General features: G+C 52.0%; 1 protein-coding gene across 9 annotated transcripts in view; it reads left to right on the top strand.

The window, feature by feature from the left end:
• Ctif (cap binding complex dependent translation initiation factor) overlaps positions 1–13,881 on the top strand; it is a 271,536-nt gene that overhangs the window by 251,322 nt on the left and 6,333 nt on the right. The gene's annotated exons all lie outside the window — the stretch shown is intronic.

Below are 13,881 nucleotides of genomic sequence, written 5' to 3'. Positions count from 1 at the left end.
TGAGAAGAGCTCTGCCTGTCATCACACCATCATCCTGTGCCCCATGAAGTCCACTTAGTGATGAGTGACGAGCTGCCGCTGGTGGTGCTGAACTTGCTGTACACTAGCTATTGTTCCAACTGGTCCATGTGAGTGTCTGTCTTCATCCCTGCAGCAATCCATGGAGGAAGAGAATATTACTCTGCCCGCATTACAGATTAGAAAGCTGAGGCCCAGAGAGGTGACCACTAAATTGTACAGTCTAAGTGAATGGCTGAATTAGGATTAGGATCAGTTAGGATTAGGATCAGTCAATCTTCCTCTGTAGCCTGCAGCCTTTTCCTGGGCTCTGGGCCTCTTTATTGGATGGATGGGTGGGTGGGTAGGTAGATGGATGGATGGATGGATGGATGGATGGATGGATGGATGGATGGATGGATGGATGGATGGATAGGTGGGTGGGAGGGTAGGTGGATCAGTGGATGGATGGATAGATGGATGGATAGGTGGGTGGGTGGGTGGGTGGGTGGATGGATGGACGGATGGACAGACGGACGAACGGACAGACGGATGGATAGATGGATGGATAGGTGGGTGGATGGGTGGGTGGGTGGGTGGGTGGGTGGATGGATAGATGGATGGATGGATGGATGGATGGATGGATGGATGGATGGATGGATGGATGGACAAATGGACGGACAGGTACTTTCCTACCTGTGAAAAAGTTGAAGGCGAGATCTATCATACTCTAAGCCTCTTGGTCACTGAGGGGCCCTTTGGAGTAGCGTTGCCTCCAAGAGTCCAAGCTTCCATTAAAACCGTCTTATGGTCTTCCAAGAGGACCAGGTAGGCACAAACCCAGTGTGAACAATGTGAAGAAATCCAGCCTATGCAGATACCAGAGGCAGCATTTAGGAAGACTTCAAGGAACAGGGGGAAAGGGAGAAGAAGAGGAAGGAAGAGAAGTAGAGAGGAGGGAGGGGAAGGAGGCTTGTGAGGAGTCTGAGAAGCAGAGCCTGCATGGAAGAAGGTGTGCTCAGCAGAGGGAATGACCGTCGGAAGCCAGAGGTGAGAACAGGACAGCTCCATAGGCCTGTGAGCAGATGATCTTGGCTAGAAAGAACTCCACAAGAGGAGGGAGGAGAAGGCAGGCCCTGATGGAAGTGGGCCAGGCAGCAGAAATGCCAAGCTAAGCACTTTATCTCCTTGAGACACAGTCAGTTGAGCACAGAAAGAAAGCGTGGAGAAAAAGACTATTGACTGGAGGCTTATTCATCTGGAAAGATCATCCCAACTGTGATAGCACTGCCCCGTTATTAAGAAGTTTCTACCTTGCTAAGGGGAAGGCTTGAAAGCCAAACAAATTTCCAGGTGCCAATTAAATTCTCTTATCTCTAAGTCTCTGGGACTTGGCAGAGTGCTCCCTGAATCGCTTCTGAGGTCCCCAAGTGGCCCCAGGCCCTTTTCTCAGCCCAGGCCTGTCTGTCCTTCTGCTGGGTGCCTGCCACTGTGAGCACAATGCTAATTATGCCTTTAGCACAGCCCTATTATTCCCTGAACATTAACAGAGCTGACTTGTCCCAGGCCCAGCTGTCCTGCCTCGTTGGTCCTTAGTCACTGCCTTTACACACTAACCCACCAAGGAGCCAGCTGGGTTCTGTCACCCAAGGGATGGTCCCTCAGTCCAGCTTCTGTGGTGTGGCTTCTGCCGCCATACCTGCTCCATCACAGGAAGACCACACCCCCTGATTAGGATCCAGGTAGCTGTGGGCACTTATGGTTTGGGGGGTTTTGTTGTTGTTGTTTGAGACAAAGTTCCTCTGTGTAGCTCTGACTGTCTTGAAGCTTGCAGTGTAGAGCAGGCTGGCCTCGAACTCACACAGAGATCCGCCGGCCTCTGCCTCCCAACTGCCAGGATTAAAGGCATGCTGGCCCACCATGCCTGTCTTTATGTTCATTCTTAAATGCAGCAAGCTAACCTTGCCATGCGGGAGAAAACAGTTTAAATACAGTTTTTTTTTTTTTAGACTGGTTTGGTTATTCTTTCCAAACGGCATGCTCCATGGCAGAAGAATGTGACTGCTTCTGTTCCTCGGGGTCCTTGTTCCTCGGGGTCCCTTTCTCATCCACTCCCATAGACGATGAGATGGGTTGTGCCCCCTGCCATTGGAAGAACAGATTGCAGCGTGTCGATGTAGGCCTACCACACAGAATCTCTAAGATGCTTCTTCCTGGTGGGTACAGGGAAAGGTGGATAGAACAGCCCACCCAGATTATCTTGGGCCTCCATCTATAAATTAGGGCCCCTGGGCAGAGGGAGCCACTTCCTCCCTAACAAGTGGGTGGCTCTCTTTACTGCGGGGTCCTCAGGTTTAAGACAGGAGAAGTCTCCACTCCGCTGATGGCCACCTCCCCGCCCTCTCTGGTGATTAAATCTAGTTGTCTGGTGTTGTGAAAGGGAACATCATGCTCCTCGAGGAGGAGGCATGCTGTCCCTGAGCTGCTGCTGCTGCTGCTGCTGCTGCTGCTGCTGCATGTGGACCAGAGGGACGCAAGGAAGGGAGGAGGGGACGGTAGGTGTGACCCGGCTAGTGCCCTTGCAGCCTAGTGACTCCCGGTGGCTAGAGCGCAGCACAGCCACCCCTAGGAAGCTCATTCCATAAGAGGAAAGGACAGTTTCGCAAGTGAGGCCCGGACCTGGTGCGCTGCCCATGGGGCCCTGGCACGGCGCTGGGCCTGTTAGGAAATCAGGGAGACACTGCGTCTCCCGGGCAGGCGCCGCTTCTCACTTGCCCCAGTCATGCTCACTTCAGGCGCTGGCTAAAGCGCCAGGCTGGCAGCTGGGCAGGTGGCTGGGTGCCCTCTGCCACAGGCCTAGTGCCCAGGAAGCTACAGCTACAACTTGGAAAGGGTTCCTCTTTCTGGGTCCCACTGGTAAGGCCAGGGGGCTGTCCGTGGCCATATCAAACAGGAGGGCGGTATGACGTCTAGGGAAGGATTCCACCCTCTTGTCCTTTCCTGTGGGGACTCCTCTGTACACACACAAAAGAAAACCCCACCCAAGATGCCCGGCCCCCTCCCACTTAAAAGGGAAGGTTTGCTTCTGGTTCAGTAGCTACCTTGTTACCATCACCAGAACCATGAAGGTGCACGGAGACTAATATTTTAATGTTGTATATTTGATCCTGCAGAGGGGTGTGGGGCAGGAAAGATGGTGTCATCTTGGGGGCTGCTCTTGAAGCCTCTGGGCCTGTCGCTGAAATGAGATGTTTCTCACAGGAGACGTAGCCATTGGGATGGGTCCAGAGTCGATAATGAACGAGTCTAAGGCCAATGGAGTGGCCCGGAGATGGCAGTGAGTGAGCCAGGGGGCTGTGAATGAGGATAGGCACAGTACAGCCGCTGCTCGCTTGGGGATGAAGCCTGTGAGGTAGGCAACCTCTCTGAGAATCTTTCCCATCTCATAGGCAGTGGCAATACAGCAGCATAGAACAGTGTGAAACCCCCAGAAACCTATGGGTTTCATAGCTCATGGGACCTTAACTGTGGACACCAAGAGTACTTCCTAGCCTTGAGCTTGCCCATGCATCCCATCCCACTTCAGATCAGCAGACTACCTGAGACATTCAGACTTGCTGCTGGGGATGCTTCTTGGAGGCAGAGGACTGGCCTGCTTGACTCTTCAAGGAGGCCTTATTCCAGCCCAGCAGTCACTCATTCTACAGGCGAGTTGCTATGGGAACTATAACCTTGAATTTCCTGGCTCTGGGACTGTGAAAATCACAACCTGAACCTTCCGTTGATGTGGGTTTTTCGATTAATTTCCTGTTTGATTGTTTACTTTAGAAAGCGGAAAATGCCTTTGCAGCAGCTAGGTCCCTTTACCCAGAGGCTGTCACACCCTCCCTGCAAAGCCTAGCAAGGTCAAGGCCAGGCCTTGGGCGGGTGGAGGTGGGGGAGGCAGGGGCCAGGGCAGGGAGGAGGCCCAGCTAGGGGCAGAGGGCAGCGGGCAGCCAGGCCCCCTCCACTGCCCTGCTTTTTTTCTCTTTGTTCTTCTCAGGGTCCCAGCATGGTGAGACGGACCCGGGAGTTCCCACTTTGGCCCTAGTTGGGGAGTCTGGCCACCCACCCAGAGCCCCAGGCCTGGCCTCCAGCCAGCCTTAACCCTCCCTGACTCAGAGAACTATTCGGTGCTGAGTCAGACACAGGCTAGTTATTCCATTCCTTCAGAGGATAATGTGATGGGTGACAGTCCGCGATGGCCCCTGTGCCTGGCTCCCTAGGCTAAGCTGCCCCCCAGGCGGCCGAGAGAATGCCTGCTTTGTTGTCTTTATTTGCTACAGCGCGTGGTGTGCCGGTTGTCATGACTGCATCCCAGTCTCGCTGTGTTCCTTGTGTGGGGATGGGAGACCAGGGTCGAGGGGATTGGCAGGCAGGCTCCGGTGAGGTCCAGGGTGCGGGTATCCTCCTCCTCTCCAGTGGTAAGCACCCCGCCATAGAGAAGGAGCATTGGCAGCCCCAAGCCTTCCTCCCCATCCACATGCTCAATCAACCTCAGAGAAAGGCAGGAGCTCTGGCCCACTTCATTGCTGAGTACTCTGAACGGGGGGGGGGGGGGGGGGAGAGACGTGGAATCTCCTTTTCTCCCTGACCCTGTGAAGCACTACCCAAAGCAGGGCCACTGGGAGAGGGGAAGTGGCGCTGGCACTAATGGCTTCCGAACTAGAGGTAAAAGCTGAGAGCATCCCAAGCAAACCAGGGATGCAGTCACCCACCTCTCCCTGGCCTCTCCCTTCCAGCCTAATTCTGTGCCGTTCGCTGGGTAGCAGTAGCTAAAGCCACTTTGACTTTGAAGCCAGATGAGACCTGGGTTCAAATCCCATTTCCCCACCTTCTGAGTTCTCTAGGGGAAGGATGTTAGTTATCTCGGTTCTGGCCTGTTTCTGCCCTTCCAGTGTGAGAGATGACGTTGGGTCTAACCGGGGTGGGAAGGTTTTAAAATGTACACAGAACACCTAAAACACACACTGAAAATGTCAAGCAGGTTACAGGTGAGGAACCCAAAGGTGATGTGCAGGGCTCAGGAGACACCCCCCCACCACCACCATTAAAGGGGAAACCTGAGAGCTACCTCCAAGTGTCTCCTGTCCGCCCTTGAAGCAAGATGGGTAGATGCTGGGATAACTCGAAACAGAAGAGACAAGTGGTTTCTGGAAAGGACTGGGAAGGGTACCACAGGCAATGCTGAGAGGCATTGGCTGCAGACCCGGCTGACTTCCCTGGTGTTCCACACGACCCCAGGATTCTGGGAATTCACAGCCACAGCGATTCTGAACAGAACTCCCTCCTGTCCAGGCCACTGACCAGGGTTTGGCCCCCAAGAGGAGCCACTGGAGCTGTGGCCTCTGGCTCTGGTGTCTACAGAAGGATTCAGTGTCTGCTCAGGGCTCCAGATTACATTTCCACTCCCCGGGGCCAGCTGTGGGACGAAGCACTACCCCCCATGTGACATTTAGTGTGGCCACTTTGTAGGGGAGGTTTGCAAGAAGGAAACTAATTATTCCCGCTGGGCGCCTGCTCCACAGCGAGGGTGTCTGCTTGCCTCCATTAGAAGGCTGGCAGCCAGACCTCGGGCTTGGACAGAATGCCAGGGCAGAAGCATGCACTTCCTTGACATCTGACCCTGGCCACCCTACCAAGACTCCTTGTTAGGGTAATAGACAAGTGATATTAGGGGAAATTCCCCTCGTGGGGGGGGGGGTATCTGAAATGCAGGTAGCGCAGACTGATAACGCTAAGAAGTGAACATGTGGCATGCTGACTCTGTAACTGTACCCACTGGGTGAGCAGCATGAGCATCTACACACAGGCACCTACACAGCCCTGCCTCTGTCTACACGGGCACCGTACACAGCCCTGCTCTTATCCAAGGCTGATCCACATACTTGATCCTCCTCTCTCCTAATTCTGTCCAATCTAATCCGATCTGAAACCTTTAAAGAGGCTACGGATCCTCCTGCCTCCACACACACATCCCTGTCAACCCAAGACCATTCTCTTCTTCTCTTCCACAGACAGGGTCTGAAGGTAAACAAGAGAGACTCGGGAGAGAGGGAGAGAGACAGATGGGATGGGGGGTGGGGTCTCCAGTTAAAAAAAAAAAAAAAAAAAACAGCAAAGATTGATTCTTTCTAGGTGTACTTTGGGCCCCCCCTGCCATTCTCCAGGCCCGATCCCCAGCTCCTGCCTGCCTCTGTCACCCACTGATGTCATCATGGCAAAAGTCGCCCTCTCTTTCCTAATCACTAAGTCCAGGGCACTGTGGTCATTGTTCGTCTTACTTGACCTCTCCAAGCATTTGGCCTGTTGACCTGTACTTCCTGGAAATCCTGGCTTCCATGACGCTACTTCCTCTTGCTCTACTTAGCTCTCTGACCACCCTCCTCTGCCTCCCCTAGGGCTCCTCCTCTCTTCTCCTTTAGCCATTCCAAGGTTAGACACCTTACCTTCTCTTCTTAGTCCATGTATCCTCCAGGTCTCCTCATGCACACCTATGGCCTGACTGACCCTGGGCCAGGTGGCCATTTTCTCACTAGCCACCCTCCAAGGCCACTCCAGCTCCCGCCTTCCCATACCATTGGTGGCATTGCCATTTATGCAGTAGATCAAGCTTCAAGCCTGGGAGCAACCCAGCTTCTATGTGCCACGCCCCCCCCCCCCCTTACTCACTGTACATCTAGTCTCTCTTTGACATGATCCTCCCTTTATGCCTGCCTCAATCCAAGCCACCGCAATTTCACATGGCAGCCTCTTACTGGGCTTGTTGCCTCTGAGCCTACCCCAAGCTTCCTGGTTCTAGTTTGTTCTCTCTGTGCAAGAGAAGACCTTTGTTAAATGCAAGTATCATCTGCTAACCCCCATTTAAAATCTTTCAGGGGCTCTCCAGAACTTTGAGATTAAAAAAAAAAAAAAAAAAAGCAAACTGAGTAGCGTGGCATCTAGAGCTTATTAATATGTGGCCCTGGCCTTGCTGGTCATACTACATCCTCCTCCCCCAGGCCTGTGTATTTTAGGTATCTTAGCACATTGTTGGCACACTGGTCAGGGCATTAGTGAACTCTGCTTACTCATAGTCTTAACTTGTGTATATTTGGAAGGAAGGAAGGAAGGAAGGAAGGAAGGAAGGAAGGAAGGAAGGAAGGAAGGAAGGAAGGAAGGAAGGAAGGAAGGGATGGGAAGATGGATGGATGGATGGATGGATGGATGGATGGATGGATGGATGGATGGATGGATGGATGGATGGATGGATGGGTGGGTGGGTGGGTGGGTGGGTGGGTAGGTGGATGGATGGATGGATGGATGGATGGATGGATGGATGGATGGATGGATGGATGGATGGATGGATGGATGGATGGGAAGATTGATGGATAGGTGGATGGAGGAGCAGGCAAGTTGATGTGTAGATAGAAGGGTGGGTGAATGGATAGGGAAGAGTAATGGATGAATGGGTAAGCAGATGGATGAAAGGATAGAGTGTATTGACAAATAATCAGATGTCACCAGTGCAATCAAAGAACAGGCAAAATCAATTCAATTTTGTGAAAGCCCAGGTTGGTGGTTGTCACTAGTCAGCAGAATTAAGAATTATGAGTTTCAGCTTTCAAACTAAAAATTATCTAGTCTGGGAGAAATGAAAAACGTTCTCTAAGGAAGAGGATGCTGACCCAGGACTCTGAGCTCTGTCTAGCTCTGCTCAGACTCGCTGTCTGTCTGGCTTATGCAAGCCATTTAACTACTGAGGCTCGGTTTCTCTGTCTATTAAGTAGAGATAATAATGCCTGTGGCCTTTGCCTGTCTCCACAAGAGTGTCACGAGGGTACAAAGTGTGTTGGGATCTGCAGGGAAGATATATGTTTATAAAGATATAAATGTAATCATAATAATAACACCTTGCGTTTGAATCAGGCTTTGCACTTTTCAAAGCTCTTGCCTGTGTATTATCTCGGTTGACTCTCAAAACAGTGAGGCAGATGTTATCCCCATTCTCGGGTGAGGAAGCTGAGGCACAGCATGATTAAGTGGCATGCCCTAGGTGACTGTGGGTGAGTGGCAGATCTTGACTCCCAGCCTGCTGCATATTTTTGATGATAGCTTTCTCGATGGAGTATCTGTCTCCCTGAACAGAGAGAGCCAGACGTAATTGACCCTCTTCTCGATGACTCAAGGTCGTTACTGTGAGTATCAGTTCCTGTGTTGTCTTTTAGAATTGTCTGTGATGTAGGTTCAGAGCCAGCAAAGGCATAGGATAGACTGGTTCTGGCGACTGAAAGGCACCCCGACAGTACGGGTGGCTGTGAAGTCCCCCGCCCAGCATCCCATGAGCCATGCACTGGGGCTGTGTCTTCTTCCCGTTCTTTCTCTCTCCTTTCTTTCCACTGTCAGTGTTTGCCCATCTCTGAGGTGTCCTCCACCTCCAATCCTTTGATCTCCTTTTTAATCTTTCTGGCCTTCAACTTCTTCCACACTTTGATTTTTGTCCTTACAAGCCTTGGTCCTTCCATAGGCACAGGCAGCCAGTCAGGGCATTCTGATGAGCTCTGCTCTCCAGTGTACTCTATAAACTTCTTTATCCTGTACCCGCCCCCCCCTCCCTTGCTTCCCCCAGCCCACCCAGAACCAACACTACTGACAACAGGGTCAGGGCCAGCATTGGCTGTCGTGTAGGAGGCAGCTGGGTCTGTTCTCCGAGACTGCAGGATGCGCCTGTGGAGAGCTGGGGTGGTCAGGAAGGGCTGGCCAGCGTGCCTCAGGTTGACACCCTATCTAGTGAGACACGGAGCTGTGGTCTCCTTGCTCACCCCTACCAAGCCATCAAGGCAGCCCCGCAGTCCCTTCCGTCAGCACCTTCTTTCTCTCCCTGCTGGGTGGCATCCCAAAAGCCAGCCTGGTTCCATCCTGGGCACGCCTTGGGCAGCATGCCCATGCCCCATGGCCCTTCCCCCGGGGACTCGGGGATGCTCTTTCTCTAGTTACTGTCAGGCCTCCCACAGCCTGGCTGGAGCACCTCAGCTTCTTCTCCCTGAGGGAGGATGTGATGGGTGTGCCCACAACAAGGCTCCGGCAGAGACAATAGCGCAGGAATGCATTCGCTTCCTAACAAACACTGTGTGGGCTCGTACAATTGCCTTGGATTCTCGTCCAAGAAACACATTTCACGGTGAAGGGTGCGGGTGGCTTGCTTGCCCCAGCCCGCCCACATCCCTCCCTATGCCAGAGACTTGGATGAGGGGTAACCTCTTCCCTGCCCAGACCTTCACCCCGAGACTGGACCACGCTGGTCCTCCATTGATGCAGCCCTTCTTTCTAAGACTGGTGGCTCAGAAGGACAGTCTATTCTCCCAGAGGGTCCTGCCCTGGTCACTGTCTTTTTTTTTTAAATAGCCAGTTTTGTTGCGGTAAAATACACATAACATAATATTTACCATTTTAAGTATACTTTTACAGAATTAAGCCCATTCACATTGCTCTGTAATCATCCCTACCAGCTCCAGAGAGTCTTTATGTTTCCCCCAGTAGAAAACCTGTCTCCACTGAATAGCTCCCCATCCCACGTCCCAGTTCCTGTTAGCCGTCTGCTTTCTGCCTCTATGAATTTGTCTGTTCTCAGTCCCTCATCTAAGTAGAATCATACTGTGTTTGTTCTTTTGTGCCAGGCTATTTCCCTTTAGCTGGGTCTTGAAGGTTCATTGAAGGGATGGAACATGGCACAATTCCTTTTAGAAGAGCAGAATAATATTCCCTTGTAGAGATGGATCGTTTGTTTACCCTTCTCCCCAGTGAGGGACACTTGGGTTTCTCTGCCTTTAACTCTCAATTATATAGCCATGAAGAAGTATACCAGACTTCTGTCTACTCAAGTGGCTGCTCCTTTTAGAGATTAATCTTTGAGTTCAAGCAACTATCTCCTGAAAAATCTCAAGTAGAATATACATAAATAAGAGAAGTGCTTGGCCCCTCGGCATACAAACGGGCTTCTCTTATCCAGAACCTAGCTGTCCCCTTGGGAACTCAGACTTAGAGAAATGGAACACGAAGCAGGAACTCGGGGCCAAGGCGGAAGAATGGAAAGGCTGTGCACGTGGAAAGATGTCTATGATACCCACAAAGGGCAAGTCCAGAAGCGGGTACTGGGGAGCCACCGATGGGTCTGCTCAACCTGGGAGGATATACACAAAGGAGTTCCAGGGAGGGACCCCTCACTGAATGAGGCAGGCGAGCCTCTTGTTACCATGAAAAGCAGTAAGTGGGGACTTCCCGACTATCCATGGAGCAGGGCAAGGCACCCTCAGAGGTCAAAGAAGGAAGAAGAAGAAACTGTTTCTGTAGTCATCACTAGGGTCTAGGCATCCATGTTCAACATCAAGAAGTCAGTCTGCATCTAAGGGATGAGCAGGTCAATGTCAAATGTCTTCTTATTCTTTGAGGCAAGTTCTTTTTTTTTTGTTTGTTTTGTTTTTGTGTTTTGAGACAGGGTTTCTCCCTGTAGTTTTGGTGCCTGTCCTGAATCTCACTCTGTAGACCAGACTGGCCTCGAACTCACAGAGATCTGCCTGCCTCTACCTCACGAGTGCTGGGATTAAAGGTGTGCACCACCACCACCACCACCACCACCACCACCACCACCACCACCACCACCACCCCACCCCTGGCAAGGCAAGTTCTTTAAGTGAACCTGGAGCTCACTAATTAGTTAGGCTAGACCAATAGGCCATCGACCCCCAGCTCCTGTCTCTGCCTCTCCAGCACTGACATTACAAATGTGCCCCAGTTGAACTTGGCATGTTAACCCAGGTTCTGGGGCTCCAACTCAGGTCCTCATGGTTGTGAGGCAGGCACTTCACGAACGGAGGCGCCTCCCCATCCTCTCCTTCCTGTCCTCTCTGTATGCAGCCACGGTGAAGACACAACTCTCAGGAACTTCCTCGAGAAAGCCCAGCAGGCCTGTGGAGCAGGGCCTGTCACACGATGTGGTTTTTGACTAAGCACAGACTTTCCCAGCAGCTGAGTAAGAGATAAGGTTGGAAGAAAGAACCCTCCCACAGCTCTGCTTGGGAGTCCCGAGCAGTCTTCCCTGTCCCGAGCGAGGGACACATGCCCTGAGGGGGTGGAAGTGGTACAGCGGTCTTTAGGGAGCCGGGGACATAGTACACTCACATAGATAATAGGAAAAGGGTAGAGGAATAAAGGAAGGAACATGGACAGACAGACAGCGGAGCCTCATCCTGTCCCAGAAGGCCAAAGGCAGGCAAGCAGGCCCTGGGTAGAAGAGGAGATGAGGAGATGCTGTTGGCTCAGGGGTCACAGCACTCTGCCAGCAGGCCTCAAAGCTGCAGGCGGCTTTCCCTGCGGCATTACTGGAGTGGGGAAGGCCACTTTCCAGGGGTAGTGGGGACAGCACGTTTTGAGGAATTTCCTATAACGTTGTCTCACTTGTCACTAAACCTGGCAGGCTTTTTTTTTTTTTTTTTTTTTGGTTTTTCGAGACAGGGTTTCTCTGTGTAGCTTTGCACCTTTCCTGGAACTCACTCTGTAGCCCAGGCTGGCCTCGAACTCACGGAGATCCGCCTGCCTCTGCCTCCCGAGTGCTGGGATTAAAGGCGTGCACCACCACCACCCGGCCCAGACTTTTTTTTTTTAATAATTTATTTAACTTTATTTCATGTGCATTGATATGAAGGTGTCAGATCCCCTGGAACTGGAGTTACAGGCAGTTGTGAGCTGCCATGTGGGTGCTGGGAATTGAACCCGGGTCTTCTGGAAGAGCAGCCAGTGCTCTTAACCACTGAGACATCTCTCCAGTCCCAAAATTGGGATTTTTTTTTTTCCGAGACAGGGTTTCTCTGTGTAGTTTTGGCACCTTTCCTGTCATTCACTCTGTAGCCCAGGCTGGCCTCGAACTCACAGAGATCTGCCTGCTTCTGCCTCCCAAGTACTGGGATTAAGGGCGTGTGCTGCCGCCACCGCCACCACCACAGCCTGCCTGGTAGACTCTTATGGGGAGATACTACAGGCCCACAGAAGCTGACCTTAGGACCAAACGTAACCCGGGCACACACCTTCGTGTGCCGTGAGAAACCTGCCTCGAGTACCTACCACAACAGCCTTCAATTGATGCACAATGAGCCTGCCTTTCACTTGGCTCCAGACCCCAGTGTCTCTTCCTCCCTATACAGTGGCCAACACCCCCCCCCCCCACACACACACAGTCTCTAGTCCCCTCCCCTAGAAACCTCATCTTCTGCCTTCCTTGGAATTTCTATAACATTTTACTTACTTATTGTAACTTCTACAGCAATTGGATTTGCGGTTTTTGTTTGTTTTGAGGTGGACTCTCACGGTGTAGTCCAAACTGGCCTTACACTCCACATCCCCCTGCCACAGCGAGTGGGGACATTACAGGTGTGCATCACCCTACCAACAGCCAGCCGTTTTTGGTTTAAGGATTTTCTCCGGCTAGTCCCTACCCTGATGGGGAGTGGGGGACACGTGAGGGATGTTCGCCACAGCAGGGGTTCCAGAGCTATGCCGAGCTCACCTTATGCTAGCCTCTGTCTTCCCTGTGCTGGAAACAAAAGCAGGCATATCTCCCCCTCCAGCCCAGAGGTCACTAGACCCTTCCAGACCTTGGGATCAGCTCCTGCTGGAGTGGGGCTAGATGGCATGCTGGCCCTGCTACAAGGTGAAATGCCACCCCCCTCAATTTTTTCCGGACCGTGTTTCCTAACCTTCGCTCTGGTTTCCTGAGTCACCCAGATGAGAGACCCATGTGTGGCTCTCAGAACACCCCCCGACACTAGCTCAGTGAAGCCTCCTGGGCTCTCTATAAGGAGTTGCAGCCCTGGGACAAAAGTCAAGAGAATTCCAGAAGCAGACAGCAGCGTGGAGGGAAGAGACTGCTGTGTGCTACACAGTCCTCTGTGTAGACATCTCGGGTGTCCGAGCTTGTCTGTCCTTGGCTCTATAGAATGAAGTAGATCCTGGGTATATTGTATAATGAATGTATGTGGGTACATGCTCAGAAGAAAGTCCTGGAAGCCATGCTGGGTCAGAGGCTACGAAGTTGTTGATTAGCACCATGTTGCCCTGGAGCACTGGTTCTCAACCTTCCTGACGCTGCAGCCCCTTAATACAGTTCCTCATGTTGTGGTGACCCCCCAACCACAATATTATTTTCATCGCTACTTCATAGCTATAATTTTGCTACTCTTGTGAATCACAATGTGAATATCTGATATGCAGACTGTCTGATATGTGACCCCTGTGAAAGAGTCATTCGACTACCCGAGGGAGTCATGACCCCCAGGTTGAGAAATGCTGCCCTGGATGGCACTGGACAGGAGCTGTGTGTTTGCCGAAGCATGGGTTGTGACTCTGCACCATGTCCTTCCTAATGAGAGAGCTGTGTGAGATGGTGCTCTTCACATCTCCCTCACTGTTACCTTCTCAAGGCAACATGCATCACTGCCCTGAAGGCAGTGGCCTCTTAAAACGGCACTTCTATTGCCTCCCGCAGATCGGCAGGCTGTTTTCCTGCTTCCCAAGGACTCTTATTGGCAAATATTTTCTGTTAACTAAGCACCTGGGCCAATGGCGGGGGATGATGGTGGACAAATTAGGCCCCAAACGTATTGAGCTTTGTTTCTGATGGAGGAAAAAGACAACAGACACACAATGAAGATACAGACGTTGGGGGCCGCAGAGAGATGTCAGTGGGGACTGGATAGGGGCAATCAGTCACCCACCAGACCGCTAGGAGGAAGCCTATCAGAAGAGTCATGTGTGGGAGGGGCCTGAGTAGGGTAGAACAGCGAGGTCTGTGGTTATGGGGTGGCCTAGAGTCCT

Source organism: Peromyscus maniculatus, chromosome 19 (genome assembly GCF_049852395.1).
Source record: "Peromyscus maniculatus bairdii isolate BWxNUB_F1_BW_parent chromosome 19, HU_Pman_BW_mat_3.1, whole genome shotgun sequence".
In the NCBI taxonomy this organism is placed as follows: domain Eukaryota; kingdom Metazoa; phylum Chordata; class Mammalia; order Rodentia; family Cricetidae; genus Peromyscus; species Peromyscus maniculatus.
This window is presented reverse-complemented; position numbering and strand designations above follow the sequence as displayed.